This window comes from Mus caroli, unplaced genomic scaffold (genome assembly GCF_978045245.1).
Source record: "Mus caroli unplaced genomic scaffold, Mus_caroli_1 scaffold_5, whole genome shotgun sequence".
Classification (NCBI taxonomy): Eukaryota; Metazoa; Chordata; class Mammalia; order Rodentia; family Muridae; genus Mus; species Mus caroli.
The window spans coordinates 132,520,187-132,535,215 of record NW_028227260.1 but is presented as its reverse complement, the minus strand read 5'-3'; the positions used below and the strand labels follow the sequence as shown (position 1 = coordinate 132,535,215).

General features: G+C 40.2%; 1 pseudogene; it reads left to right on the top strand.

Moving 5' to 3' along the window:
* Nucleotides 1–2,458: 2,458 nt before the first annotated feature.
* Nucleotides 2,459–2,776, top strand: LOC110287001 (large ribosomal subunit protein eL36 pseudogene; annotated as a pseudogene).
* The last annotated feature ends 12,253 nt before the right edge of the window (nt 2,777–15,029 follow it).

Here is a 15,029-nt window from a genome sequence, read left to right as displayed (position 1 = left end):
AACTCTGGACCTTCGGAAGAGCAGTCAGGTGCTCTTACCCACTGAGCCATCTCACCAGCCCCTTGTTTTTGTTTTTTACTGTAGGATAGATAGCTGTCCTGACCAAGATGAACGAGATTGTCATGTAGATTTAAATTGTATTCCTAAATTGCCAAGAATGCTGAGCACTTTTAAAAATATATATTTACTGGGTATTTTTGTTCTTTTGAGAAATATTTATTAAGTTTGCCAATCAATTATTGACTGGATGAATTAGTTTTTTTTCTGTTTTATTTTGGAGACAGAGCCTCACTATGTAGTTCTGGCTGTCCAGAAATTCACTCTGTAAACCAGGCTAGCTTTGAACTCACAGTCATTATTCTCCTGCCTCTGTCTCCCCAGTCCTGGAATTAAAGATGTGCATCACTCTGGAGGTTCTCTTAGTGTTTAGCTTTATAGTTGTTTATATGTCTTAAATATTCATTCCTTGTTTGATGTGTAGCTGACGAAGATTTCTTTCCATTCTGAAGGCTGTCTTCAATTTAGTAATTGTTGCCTCTTGTTTTTAAGAACTATTTAGGGCTGGAGAGATGGCTCAGCGGTTAAAAGCACTGACTGCTCTTCCAAAGGTCCTGAGTTCAATTCCCAGGAACCACATGGTGGCTCACAACCATCTGTAATAGGATCCGATGCCCTCTTCTGGTGTGTCTGAAAATAGCTACAGTGTATTTATAAGCATTAAAATAAATAGATCGCCGGGCGGTGGTGGCGCACGCCTTTAATCCCAGCACTCCGGAGGCAGAGGCAGGCGGATTTCTGAGTTCGAGGCCAGCCTGGTCTACAAAGTGAGTTCCAAGACAGCCAGGGCTATACAGAGAAACCCTGTCTCGAAAAACCAAAAAAAAAAAAAAAAAAAAAAAACCAAATAAAATAAATAGATCTTTAAAAAAGTATTAAGAACTATTTATATATTTTATGTATATGAGCACACAGTCACTGTCTTCAGACACACCAGAAGAGGGCATCAGTTCCCATTACAGATGGTTGTGAGCCACCATGTGGTTGCTGGGAATTGAACTCAGGACCTCTGGAAAAGCAGTCAGTGCTCTTAGCCGCTCATCTCCAGCCCAGATTGTTGCCTTTTGTAATGGAGGAGCCAGTAGTGAGGTAGGGGAATCACTAAGTTTATTCCATAAGGTGGTGGACAAACTTGAATAAACTTGAATATTCGGGAAAGACAAAAGACCAAGTCACAGAGAAAGTGAAAGTATCCGCTTTATCGAAGCAAGCAAATTGTTTCCTTTGGGATGGGTGGAGCCCCAGAGCTAGAAACCCTTCTTCCTCTTTTAGTCTGGTTTAGACACCAGCCCAAGTACCACCAGTACACTCTTCACAATGTTGTCCGGGATCAACAAGCCACTGTCTTAGAGAAATCACTTTCACTTTCCCTGTCTATCTATATCCTGCTAACTCTCCCTCCCTTTATCGTGCAGAAGCTGTTTTGCAATGTGTAATCTTACTTTGTCAGTTCTTAGATTGTTTCCTGTGCTCTTAGTGTCCTTTCCAGAAAACCTTTGTGTATGCTTGTATCTTCAAATGTTTTACCTATGCTGTCTCTTAGCAGTTTCAAGATTTCAGGTCTGATTTTAAGGTCTTCGAACTATTCCAGTTTGAATTGATTTGTGTGCACCAGGAAAGATATGGGTGAGGTTCCCCTTCTTCTATTTGTAGGAATCAAGTTTTCCCTGTCCCATTTGTTAAAGAGGCTGTCTCCTTTGTCAAAAATAGCTAACTGTAGCTCTGAGCCTCTTATTTTATTTGTCTTTATATATATATGTCTTTGTGCCTTTACCATGCTTGGTAATATAATTTGAGATCAGGTAGTGTGACACCCCCAGCTCTTTTTTTCTTTCTTAGCATTGCTTTGCCTACTGGGGGGTCTGTTGTATTTCCATGTAAACCTTAAGGTTGTGTTTATGTAGTTCTGCACATTTTAATCGGGGAGTAAGTGGGGGGATTTTAATGGGGATGGCATTCATTCTGTGGGTCGCTTTTGGGAATATAACTGTTTGACAATGTTACTTTTACCAATTCATGAGCCTGGGAGATCTTTCTATCTTCTGGGGTTTTCAATTTCTTTCTTTAATGTCTTTTTAAAGATTTGTTTATTTATTTATTTTATGTATGTGAGTACACTGTAGCTCTTCTCAGACACACCAGAAGAAGGCATCTGATCTCATTACAGATGGTTGCAAGCCACTGTGTGGTTGCTGGGAATTGAACTCAGGACCTCTGGAAGAGTTATCTCTCCAGCCCCCTTCTTTAATGTCTTAAAGTTTTCTTTATAATGGTGTGTCATCTCCTTGGGAAGGTTTATTCATACTTTACAAAGGTACTGGGAATGGGATACTTTCCATAATTTCTCTTTTAAATATTTTACTATTCTTCCTATCCTGGCTGCCATTGGAGAGCAGCAGCCATGGCCCTGCGCTGCACCATGGCTGTGGGCCTCAACAAGGGCCACAAGGTGACAAAAAACGTCAGCAAGCCAAGACACAGATCGCGCCATGGGCGTTTCACCAAGCACACCAAGTTCATGAGGGACATGATCCGGCAGGTGTGCGGCTTCGCGCCCTATGAGCGGCGAGCCATGGAGTTGCTCAAAGTATCCAAGGACAAGCGTGCACTCAAGTTCTTCAAGAAGAGGGTGGGCACACACATCCATGCCAAGAGAAAGAGGGAGGAGCTGAGCAACGTGCTGGCAGCCATGAGGAAGGCGGTGGCCAAGAAGGATTGATAAACCCTCCCCCAATAAAAGATCGTTGCTACAAAAAAAAAAAATTACTATTGGCATACAGAAAAACAAGTACTATGATTTTATGCTCTGCTACTTTGTTAATAGTGTCAATCAGGTGTAGCAGTTTTCTGGTAAAGCCCCAAGGGTCTTTTAAGTACTGAGTATACAATCATGTCATCTGTAAATAGGAATAATTTGACTGATATTTTTGAGACAGGGTTTCAGGTATCTGAGGTTTTCCTAGAGCACTCCACATGGCTGAGAATGACGATGATCTCCTGCTTCTCTTGTTTCCACTCCAGAGTATTAAGAACATTCCTTTTTTCCCTTCTCTCTCTCTCTCCCTTTCATGCATCTGAGCACACTGTCACTGTCTTCAGACATACATCAGAAGAGGGCATTAGATCTCATTACAGATGGTTGTGAGCCACCATGTGGTTGCTGGGAATTGAACTCAGGTCTTCTGGAAGAGTAGTCAGTGCTCTTAACCACTGAGCCATCTCTCCAGCCCACGAACCTTTCTTATATGTATCCACTTTTCTTACTCTTGTCTTAGTCTTTTAGTTAAGACTTTGAACAAAACCCTGGTTAGGGTTTCGTTTCTGTTTTTGTTTTATTGTCAACTGGACACACAAACTAGAGTCATTTGAGAAGAGAAACCTCAATTGTGAACATGCCTCCACCAGACTGGCCCATGGGCAAGTCTGTGGGATATTTTCTTGATGAACAATGGATGTGGGTGGGCCTAACTCATGGTGGACATTGTTACCCCAAGGCAAGTGGTCCTGGGTGGCATACTAAAGCAAACTGAACAAGCCACAAGGAGCAAGCCAGTTAGTAGCACCACCCTCTGTGGCTTCTGCTTCTGCTTCTGCTCCTGCTTCCAGATTCTTCCCATGTTTGAGTTCCTATCCTAACTGCCTCAGTGATGGACTGTTACCTGGAAATAGAAGATGAAACCAACCCTTTTCTCCCCAAGTTGCTTTTGGCCATGGTTTTTCATCACAAAAATAGAAACCCTAATTAAGACACACAATATGATGAACAAGAGCACAGTACAGCCACATCCTTGTGCCATTCCTGAATTTAGAGGAAATGCTTTCAGTGTTTTTTCCAGTGAATATAATGGTGGTTATAAGTATGTCATATTTACACTTTATTATAGTGAGGTGAGTGAGCTCCTACGTTTTTCAGAGATATCATGAGGATATGTTGAACTTAGCTAAAAAAAAAAAAAAAAAAGCCCTTTCTAAACCTTTTCAAATCTGTATGAGTGTGATCCCTCTATTCTTCATATATCTCACTCAAAAACATAAACTACAAATTCAGAAATAAAATTCAGCTGTCTTCTATTAATGCTAAAGCTATCTACAGAAATGTAAAGTAATGCCACTTTATTCATGAAAAATTTGTTTTGGGTAAAAACTATTGTTTAAGGTATTATTCATATGAACATGAGTTTTTAGATGACAACACATAGTTTTTTAAAATTCCTCAATTTTATTTTCTAGTCTGGTAAGCATCAATAGATACAATTCATGTAAACCACCGTTGTTTAACATTTGCAATAAGTTGCCGGGCAATGGTGGCGCACGCCTTTAATCCCAGCACTTGGGAGGCAAAGGCAGGTGGATTTCTGAGTTCGAGGCCAGCCTGGACTACAAAGTGAGTTCCAGGACAGCCAGGGCTACACAGAGAAACCCTGTCTCAAAAAACCAAAACAACAACAACAAAAACCAAAACCATTTGCAGTAAGTTTTAAGAGTTTGAAAGTATCTTGGAGGCTGGCTATTGTAGCTCAGTTAAATGATACTTGCTTAGCATACAGCAAGACATGGGTCCACTCCTAGAACCACACCAGACCTCTATGGTTTTTACTCCAGGACTTGGGAGGTGAAGAAAAGGAACCGAGTTGCTTGGGTCATAAGAGGGTAAGAACTACTGACCTAAGTTATCCTCAGGAGTGCCATTGACAGATCATAGGTTCCCTTCTATTTCCAAAGGGTCTCCAAAGTGACCACGCCAATGTAAAGTGTCACTTTCATTGTTTTAGAATGCCCATCACACTCAAATGCTTGTTAGGGTTTTAGAATTGTTTCAGACTTAGGCTCTGTTTGTGTCTGGTGGTGTTTGAGTTGGCATGCCTCTAAGGACTCGTGAGATAGTGCTTTCCATGTAGTTATTGGCCTTACACGTTTGTCTCTTCTTGGAAATTCCTGGCTTGATTCTTATCCATTTCTCGAATGAGTTATTTATTGTCTTTTTGTATCATTTAAAGTCATTTTTATTTATTATTTTACAATTTCATATGCACGTCTAATGGATTTTGATCATATTCACCCTGCATCATGATAATATCCTCTTGATTTAATTTTAGCAGCTCATATGCATCTTGGAATTTATTTATTCTAGAATTTACAGTTCTTTGGGATATAAAATTTCAGTATATTCAATAATGACTCTGGATTTCTCTAGAATCATTGCTAACCTCCACCTCCCCCTTTCATGAATTTTATAAATTGCAATCTTGTCACTCTTCTTTTAGTTTGGTTAGGTGTTTGTTGATTGTTGGTCTTGGTTTTTTTCTTTTTTTCTTTTCCAAAATCAGCTGTCTGGTAGATTCTACATATTGCTCTTTTAGCTTCCATTTTATTATTTTTAAAGATTTATTATTATACATAAGTACACTGTAGCTATCTTCGGACACACCAGAAGAGGGCATCAGATCTCATTACAGGTGGTTGTGAGCCACCATGTGGTTGCTGGGATTTGAACTCAGGACCTTCAGAAGAGCAGTCAGTGCTCTTAACCGCTGAGCCATCTCTCCAGCCCCCTCCCCTCCATTTATTAATTCTTGCCTTGAACTTTATTATTTCTTGCTGTCTAGTACTTTTTGGATTTGCTTTGTCCTTGCTTTTCTATGCCCTTGAGGTCCATCATTATGTTATTTATTTGGGATCTCTATGATTTCAAATACAGTTACTAAATTCCACAGATTTCAATAGTTTACTGAAATAGGGAAAACACAGGATAAATACTTTAAAAGTTTACTGGTAGATGTGATTGCTGACCTTAAAGAGGATACAAGTAAAAGTCTTATGTCAGCCAAAACCTCTTAGAACTGTTAACTTCTTCCAATGGCTGTGTGAATATGCTTTCGCTTTCATTTAATTCTAGGAATTATTAAATGTCCTCCATGATATCTTCAATGACCTCTCAGTCACTCAGCGATGCATCATTCAGTCTCCATATATTTATATCATTTCTCTAGTTACTCATTCCTAGTTTAGTCCACTATGATTCTATAAGATACAAAAGAATCTTACACATTAAGATTTGCTTTGTAATCTAGAACCTGTCTATGTTATGTGAGAGTGGGGTAATGAAATCATTTGATATTATATGTACATTATTATTTGCTTTCTGAAATTAGGAGTCCATATCTCTTTATGAGTGACCTGAGGCCATTTTGTTTAAAGTTCTTTTGTTTGTTTTGGTTTTTGGTTTTTTGATTGTTTAAAGTTATTATGGAGAGATGGTCAGTAATTTGAAAAATTTTGTTGGTTGTTTTTCTGGTTGGTTGAACTATTGTTTGATCTTTTCTTTCTCAGTTATTAGTAGGGGAAATTTGCTGGTTTACTGTGTCAGGCATGATGGATTTCTTCTGGACTCTTCTTTGTTCATCTATTACTCTCATAAAATTTTATTTCCTGATTGAAGCTGTCTTTCTGTATTATGTGTATAGTAAGAATTCCTAGATTGTTTGAAGTGCTGGCTTGGTAGTCATGAACTGCCTTGGCTAGCTTGTCTTGATGTGCTAGTATATCTCTACCAACTTTAGAAGAGAGTTTTGCTGCATACAAATGCTTGCTTGGCAGGCATTTTCTGAACGCCAAGGAATCCTGCTCTCCTAGGCTTTAAGGAAACTGCTGAGAGGATGCTTGCTTCATAATTGAGTTGGAAGTTTTCCTTTACGGCTTTTACTATTTCTTCCCTTTGCATTTTTGGTAGCTTGATTCTAATATTTTCTTTGTACATACATGGGTTCCTCACATTTGAATGTCTCGTTCTTTTGATTTGGGAATTTATCTGCTATAATTTTATTGAGTGCATTCTCTATGTCATTAGTGTTTATCTTAGTTTCTTCTTCTAGCTCATGATTATATCTCAGAATTCTTCAATGTCATCTTCACACTTATTAATTTTCACATGTCTCTGTGTGTGCACGTCCATGCCATGTCATACATGTGGAGGTTAGAGGACAGCTTACAGGAGTCAGTTTTTGCCTTTCACCAAGCAGGTCCCAAGGATTTCACTCAGGTCAGCAGCCTTGGCATCAAGCACCTCCCCCACTGAGCCATTTTGCTGACCCCTTTTTTACCTTGTTGGAGTCTGAATATACTATTTCAGCAACCTGGCCTGACCCCTGATGTTTTTCCTTCTGCTTCATGTGATCTGTTACTAATGATTTCCACTGTTGAGTATTTCATTTCCAACATTTCTATTTTTTAAAATATTTAAATTGTATCACTAATTTCCCCTCAATATTATTGACTTTTTAATCCACATTGCTGATTTTCACAACTATTTTGTTGGATTTCCCCCTCTACATTGTTGCCTTTTCTTTCCAGGTCTTGGATTGAACGCCTCCTCTTGTTTGTATCTTCTTTTTTTGTCTACGATCTTTTTTTTTTAACCAGTAAATTCTTGAAGTCTTTATTACATATTACATATTCCAGTATCCCTGTATTGAGGAATTGTGATTTTTTTTTAACTTTTTTTTAATGAGAGTGTTCTATCTGTATGCACACCCACAGACCAGAAGAGGACGTCAGATCCCTTTGTAGATGGTTGTGAATCACCCATCATGTGGTTGCTGGGAATTGAACTCAGGACCTTTGTGCAAACAGCCAGTGCTCTTAACCTCTGAGCTGTATCACCAACCCGAGTTTGGATTCTTTTGAAGAGCCAAATGGCTTTGTTCTTCCCCATTTCTTTGGGTTTTTGTTTGTTTGTTTGTTATTGTTGGTTTTAGACAAGGTCTCACTATGTAGCCTTGCTTACCCTAGACCTCACTATATACATCAGACTGGCCACAAACTCAGAGAGCACCCTAAATATGTCTCCCAAGTTCTGAGATTCTAAGAAAATCTGAGTAAAAGGCAAGAACTGGCTCCTGTGTTGGTGATGACAGAAGAGAATCTTGCAGAGGGAATAATGAAAGTGCATGAGACTAGGAAGAAAAAGAAAAGACGAAAGGAATACCAAAAGAAAAATGTCAAAGCAGTGATTTTCAACCTGTGCATTACAACCCCTTGGGGTAGCATGTAAGATATCCTGAATATCAAATACTTACATTAAGAATCAAAACAGTAGCCGAGCGTGGTGGCACACGCCTTTAATCCCAGCACTCGGGAGGCAGAGGCAGGCGGATTTCTGAGTTCGAGGCCAGCCTGGTCTACAAAGTGAGCTCCAGGACAGCCAGGGCTATACAGAGAAACCCTGTCTCGAAAAACCAAAAAAAAAAAAAAAAAAAAAAAAAAAAGAATCAAAACAGTGCGGGGCATGGTGGCACACGCCTTTAATCCCAGCACTTAGGAGGCAGAGGCAGGCAGATTTCTGAGTTCAAGGCCAGCCTGGTCTACAGAGTGAGTTCCAGAGCAGCCAGGGCTATACAGAGAAACTCTGTCTCGAAAAGCCAAAAACCAAAAAACAAACAAACAAACAAACAAACAAAGAATCAAAACAGTAGCAAAATTACAGTTATGAAATAGCAATGAAATAATTGTATGGTTTTGGGTCACCAGAACATGAAGAGCTGTATTGAAGGGTCGCAGCCTTAGGAAGATTAAGAAGCACTTGTATATAGTAAAACTACATCACTGAAAGAAGAGGATAAATATGAGAGGTGTTTTGGGTTTTTTTCCCCCGAGACAGGGTATCTCTGTGTAGCCCTGGCTGTCCGGGAACTCACTCTGTAGACCAGGCTGGCCTTGAACTCAGAAATCCGCCTGCCTCTCCTTCCCAAGTGCTGGGATTAAAGGCATGCGCCACCACTGCCCGGCTATGAGTGGTTTTAAAAGCTATGAAAATCAAACACTGTTGTGTCCGGCCAGCAGATCACAGGCCTGGGTTTTAGCCTGGAAAGGCGTTTTGGAAACCTGGAAGAGAAAAAGGGCTAGGCTGCGCGAGATAAGGAAGGAACCAAGACAAGGCTCTCTGCTCAAGGTTCAATGTTTACTATTCCGGCACTCCGTTATGAAGGAAGTGGGAGGGGCCCGATTCCCGCCAAATAATCTAGGAGTAAGGTTGCAGGTGAACACGTGATGGCTTCAGAACAGCAAAGAGGCAAGCTCCAGCAGTGGGCGTGGCAGAACGATTGAGCGGCAAGCTCCACCCCTGAGCAAGCAGATTTCAGGCTGGGGGAGGGGAGACTACAAAACACTAAGAAGAAACAAGGAAGAAAACACCAGGAAACAAAAAAAGAAAAACAAAATAGGAAAGGAAAAGGAACGATTACTCCATAGTGAAAAACGTATATATAAAAGTGTCTATATTTTGAAAATGGCTAATTGGTGAAAGCATACCTCCTCACCACCCACCACCTACACTCCACCCTCCACCCTCATCCTGAAACAGTGTTTCCCTGGTTGGGTTTCCCTAGCTGTCCTGAGACTTGATCTATAGACTAGGGTAGTCTCAACCTCAGAAATCTGCCTGCCTCTGCCTCCTGAGTGCTAGAATTAAAGGCTCTCACTGCCTGGCTAAAAAAATACTTTTAAATATGTTGAAGTGGAATAAGAAGAAAAGAGCAAGAATGAGGGGCAAAAAAAGAGAGGTAAGGAAAGAAAGAAAGGGGGGAACAGACTAAATTTTGGAGCAATTTTTTTCTGAATCCTTTATAACTACATAGGGAATTGAATTTGGGGATTCCTGCTTTTCCTATGGTTTAGGCTAGTGCCGACCCTGGATAAGATGGACAGGTACCCAATGTCAAATTTGTCTTCACTTGGCTAGCTTCCCATCTTTGCATAGCACTGCCCTCTGCTGGCCACACAGAGCTTTGCAGCCTAAGGGCTTGTTAGGTCCTCTCACCCTCCTGAGACTCCAGATCATTATCCCACAGGTGGTTCAGGTTCTAGCTGTGGGGCGTGTCCCAGTTAAGTTTGGGGTGAAGGAAGCAAATGCAATACTGAGATAAGCACAGGTGGAGGACCCGTCTTCATAAATGCAAAGCCTCTTGAGTGTTTATCACCCTGCTGGACGGATGCCATTGCAGATGCTGTATATAGCCCTAGAACTTCAGTGTTCTTGGGCACTACAGCAGAGAGGGAGAGACAAGTGGTTACACAGTTTGATTCCATTTGCTGACTTCAGACTCAGAGCTCTCAAAACACCTCTGTTAGTCCTAGCTGATGAGACCTGATGCTCTTGTCCACCAAGGACAGACACTCATGCACTTTTGTTTTGTTTTGTTTTTTGTTTTTGCTTTTGTTTTTTTCAAGACAGGGTTTCTCTGTATAGCCCTGGCTGTCCTGGAACTCACTCTGTAGGCCAGGCTGGCCTCGAACTCAGAAATCCACCTGCCTCTGCCTCCCAAGTGCTGGGATTAAAGGCGTTCGCCACCACTGCCCTGGGAGGGTAATGTTTACAGGGCTTGTTCCGTTTTAATGACAAAGTATTCCTATGCTACCTTGAATGTATCCACTAGCCTTCTCTGTAATCTATAATTGGTGTGATTTTCTGTAAAGCTGAAATTCTTCACTTTCTTAAGTTGAGAAGAGTGGCTTTGGCATTTCCAGTATTTCTGCTCTCAAGTTTCTCAGAGTTAACCCTGCTAATTCTTCACCTTGCCTTACAGGCTTTCAAGTGGTTGCTTTCTCATGTGTTAGCCAGTACTTTCTGTTGTACTCACCTTAATGACATTCAAGAAACAGAAAAAGCCTATACTCACTCTTGGTCCATTGCAGCACAGCTTCTAGAGCCACTGAAATTCCTCTTCATAAGGTCAAACAACATGAAGCTGACCCAGCAATGTGGCTTGTTTTTCATTCCTATCTAATTCATCCTCCCATAATTTCTAATTCCTGCTTATTTCCCCTTGGAGCCAGTTGGCTTTGCAATGTCGTCCTTTACCATGCAATGTCTCATTCCTTGGTGAGCCTCTCTGGACCCTTTCATTTCTGCACTGCTTCTGTCTGCAGCTGGAAGTACTAAGACACGTATGCATTACTTCACTAGTTTTCCACTTGGGTGTTTTCTGCCCATTCTTCCTCAACCAGTCCATATTCCCATAGCTATCAAAGTGATCAATCTCTTCAAAGGAAAATAAGATCATGTCATTTTTCTTGGGTAAAATTCCTGAAGGTGGTGCATTTGAACATGAGATAAATTCTAAGCTATTTAACACTGTCTATGGGGCCCTGTAGATTTAGTTTCTGTCTATGGATACATATTTAGCCTCCTGTATAATGGTGTATAGAGAGGCTGACTTAACTCAGTTTCTCAGGTATGTCCATTTCTTTCTCACTTCAAAGCCTCGACACAGGCTCTTATGTCTTCTTGCTGTACTACTGCCATACTTAGTATCTTTAGTCATACATAGTACCTCAACTTAACTGTTCATTTATTAAACATCTTCTCTGATCATGTAGTCAATGGGATCTTGTCCTTTTGCTTAAGAAATTTGTGACAGTTAGTCATTATTAACTGTGGGTTCATGTATTTCAAAACTAGTCTATGTTAATCTTTGGGTACTAGGGATACAGAGACCTTGTCTGTTATTGTACCACTCCCTGCCCAGGAGTTAGCATAGTGTTTGACTTAAAGTAGTTCAAGAAACACATGCCAAATGATTGATTTCCCTCCCTTTTTTTTTTTTTTTTTTTTTTTTGGTTTTTCAAGACAGGGTTTCTCTGTATAGCCCTGGCTGTCCTGGAACTCACTTTGTAGACCAGGCTGGCCTCAAACTCAGAAATCCACCTGCCTCTGCCTCCGGAGTGCTGGGATTAAAGGCGTGCGCCACCACCGCCCGGCGATTTCCCTCCCTTTAAGTGACCTGTTGCAAAGACCTAGTACAATTGCTTCATGGTAAGCACAGACCGAGACTCGAGGCGCTTGCTAGCTCAATGGATAGTAGCACTCGTGAGGCTAAAGCTTGAATAAGATATGTACAGGGGACTCTGCCCTTTTTGCTTTTGCAGAGGATTCAGAACCTACATGGCAGCTCACAGCCATCCACAACTCCAGATAAAGGGTATCAGTGCTGTCTTCTGACTTCCACTGGCACGAAGTATGAAAGAAAACCATTCATACACACAAAATAAAATGAATGAAGCTAAAATGAAATAGACGAATGCATGGACAGAATAATACAGCTTAGAGCCATGCAGCTTCAATTTTGTTTTCCTGATTTTTATTTAATAGATACAACCAAGACTTTCACCAAGGATTCAAGTCAAGGCTTGAGGTTTTGTTTTCTGTTTTTTAAATTATTATTGTCTATACTTGAATGCTTAAAATATCTGTATTTAAAGCAAATGAATAATATCCCACAGAGGATTTATTTTTCTCATGTTTGTTTGGACATTTGTTATTTAGAACTCTGAAAACATTTTCCCACAGGTGCACTATCATACACAATGCTTACTTTCTTAAGGCGAGTTCATGCTTTATCCATCATTTCTCTTCGGGATTTAAATTGTGAGTTACTCTGTGCTGGAAAATGTTTGAACCCCAAGGATATAATAAGCAAAAATAAAAACTCTGTCCTTGTCAATCTTATCTTTACGTGACCAAACTGTAAAGAAGTGTTAGATAGGGGCTGGTGAGATGGCTCAGTGGGTAAGAGTGCTCTTCCAAAGCTCTTCCAAAGGTCCAGAGTTCAAATCCCAGCAACCACATGGTGGCTCACAACCATCCGCAACGAGATCTGGCGCCCTCTTCTGGAGTGTCTGAAGACAGCTACAGTGTACTTACATATAATAAAAATAAATAAAAATCTTAAAAAAAAAAAAAGAAGTGTTAGATAGCCGGGCATGGTGGCACATGCCTTTGATCCCAGCACTCGGGAGGCAGAGGCAGGCGGATTTCTGAGTCCGAGGCCAGCCTGGTCTACAAAGTGAGCTCCAGGACAGCCAGGGCTATACAGAGAAACCCTGCCTCGAAAAAAAACAAAGGGGGGAAAAAAGAACTGTACCTTCTTTGCCATAGCAAGCAGAGACTATTCAGTTTCTAAGGAACTGACAAGCTATTGCAGCCCAAGACAGGTTTCCAAAAGGGACACCTCTTGCTGATGATATAGATGCCTGTGGATAGTCAGTCCCCACGGCTCAGTTGTGGTGCTGGGGATGAAAGTCAAGGAATCGTCAAACATGTTAGACAAATACTTCACCACTGAGTACCAACTCTAGGCCATAATGACCAGGACTGAAATAAGATATTGTTAAAACTAATACCTCATGCTGCAAAGAGAAACCCTGTCTCGAATCCCCCCCAAACCAATGACAAAAAGCAAATAAACAAACAAATAATAAAAACAACTCATACTTAGCAATCTAACAAACAAATACATGTCTTTCAATAATTATATCTGAATTTACTAAAAGTACAAATGATATTATCATATCTTAATGTACATCAACAAATCATATTATCAATAGACATATTAAAAGGGTTAATGAAAATAACACAACAAGGCCAGTAAGGTGGTTCGTGCTTTTAATTCCGGCAATCAGAAGGCAGAGGTAGGTGGATCTCTGTGAGGTTGAAACCATCATGGTCTACATATAGTGAGTTCTAGAGTTCCAGGACAGCTGCAGATATATAACAAGACCCTGGTGGGTTTTTGTTGTTGTTGTTGTTTGTTTGCTTGCTTGCTTGCTTGCTTGCCTTTTAAGGAGAGAAAATAATAATAATAATAATAGTAATAATAATAATAATAGTAACATATACATATAAGTAACTAAACAGACTCATTGTGTTACATGTTGTGTGTGTGTATTCTCACACACATTCAGACAGACACAGAGAGACACACAGACAGACACACATAGACACAGACACATACATACAGACACATACACATACAAACACACCACAGACACAGACACACACACACACACACAGTGGTTAGAGTGAGAATAGCCCCCATAGGCTTCTATATTTGAACGTTTGGTTACTAGGTAGAAGACCAAAGAATTTGGTTTGGGAAGAATTAGGTGTATAGCCTTGCTGGAGAAGATGTGTCATTGCGGGTGGGGTTTGAAGTTTCCAAAGGGTACATCAGGCTGAGTATCCATGTCTTTCTGCCTCCTTCATGCAGATCAGGAAGTAAACTTTCAGCTACTGCTCCAGTGCCATGCCTGCTTGCTGCCAGCACCCCTGTGATGGTCAGGGGCTCACCCTTAAAAATTCTAAACAAGACCCTAATTAAATGCTTTATGTTATAAGTTGCTTTAGTCATGATTCTTTGTACCAACAAAAGAGTAATTAAGGCAGAAGATATATATATATATATATATATATATATATATATATATATATATATATAAAACGGTCATGAATTTGAGAAAGAGCATGGGGGTAAGGGAAGGACTGGAAAGAGATATGGTAAAAAACATAAATATAATATACATTTATGAAGGCTATTTAATTTAATAAAGATTATATGAAGCAATGACAGTTATAAGGAAAAGTAGATAAATCCACATATGTAAAACTGAGACCTTATGAGTCTCAATAATGAGTAACAAAAGTAGAAAGAAAATCATTAAGAATGTAGGAAGAAAGTTGGAGTGACTACGACTCTTGCAAGCGACCAGCCACCTACTTGGTAGCTCACAACTGTCTGTAACTCCAACTTCAGGTGATCTGACCCCCCTTTTTTTTGCAACCTCCTCCCCAGGCAACAATAACACGTGTGATGCACATACATATATGCAAGCAAAACACTCATACACAGAAAATAAAATTTAGAAACAACTGTTAAAATTATTTTTTTAAAGATTGTAGGAGGGCTGGTGAGATGGCTCAGTGGTTAAGAGCACCGACTGCTCTTCCAAAGGTCCTGAGTTCAAATCCCAGCAACCACATGGTGGCTCACAACCATCCGTAATGATATCTGATGCCCTCTTCTGGACTGTCTGAAGACAGCTACAGTGTACTTACATATAATAAATAAATAAATGAATAAATATTTAAAAAAAAAAAGATTGTAGGAAATTTGAGTCTGGAGAGATGGTTCAAAGGTTAA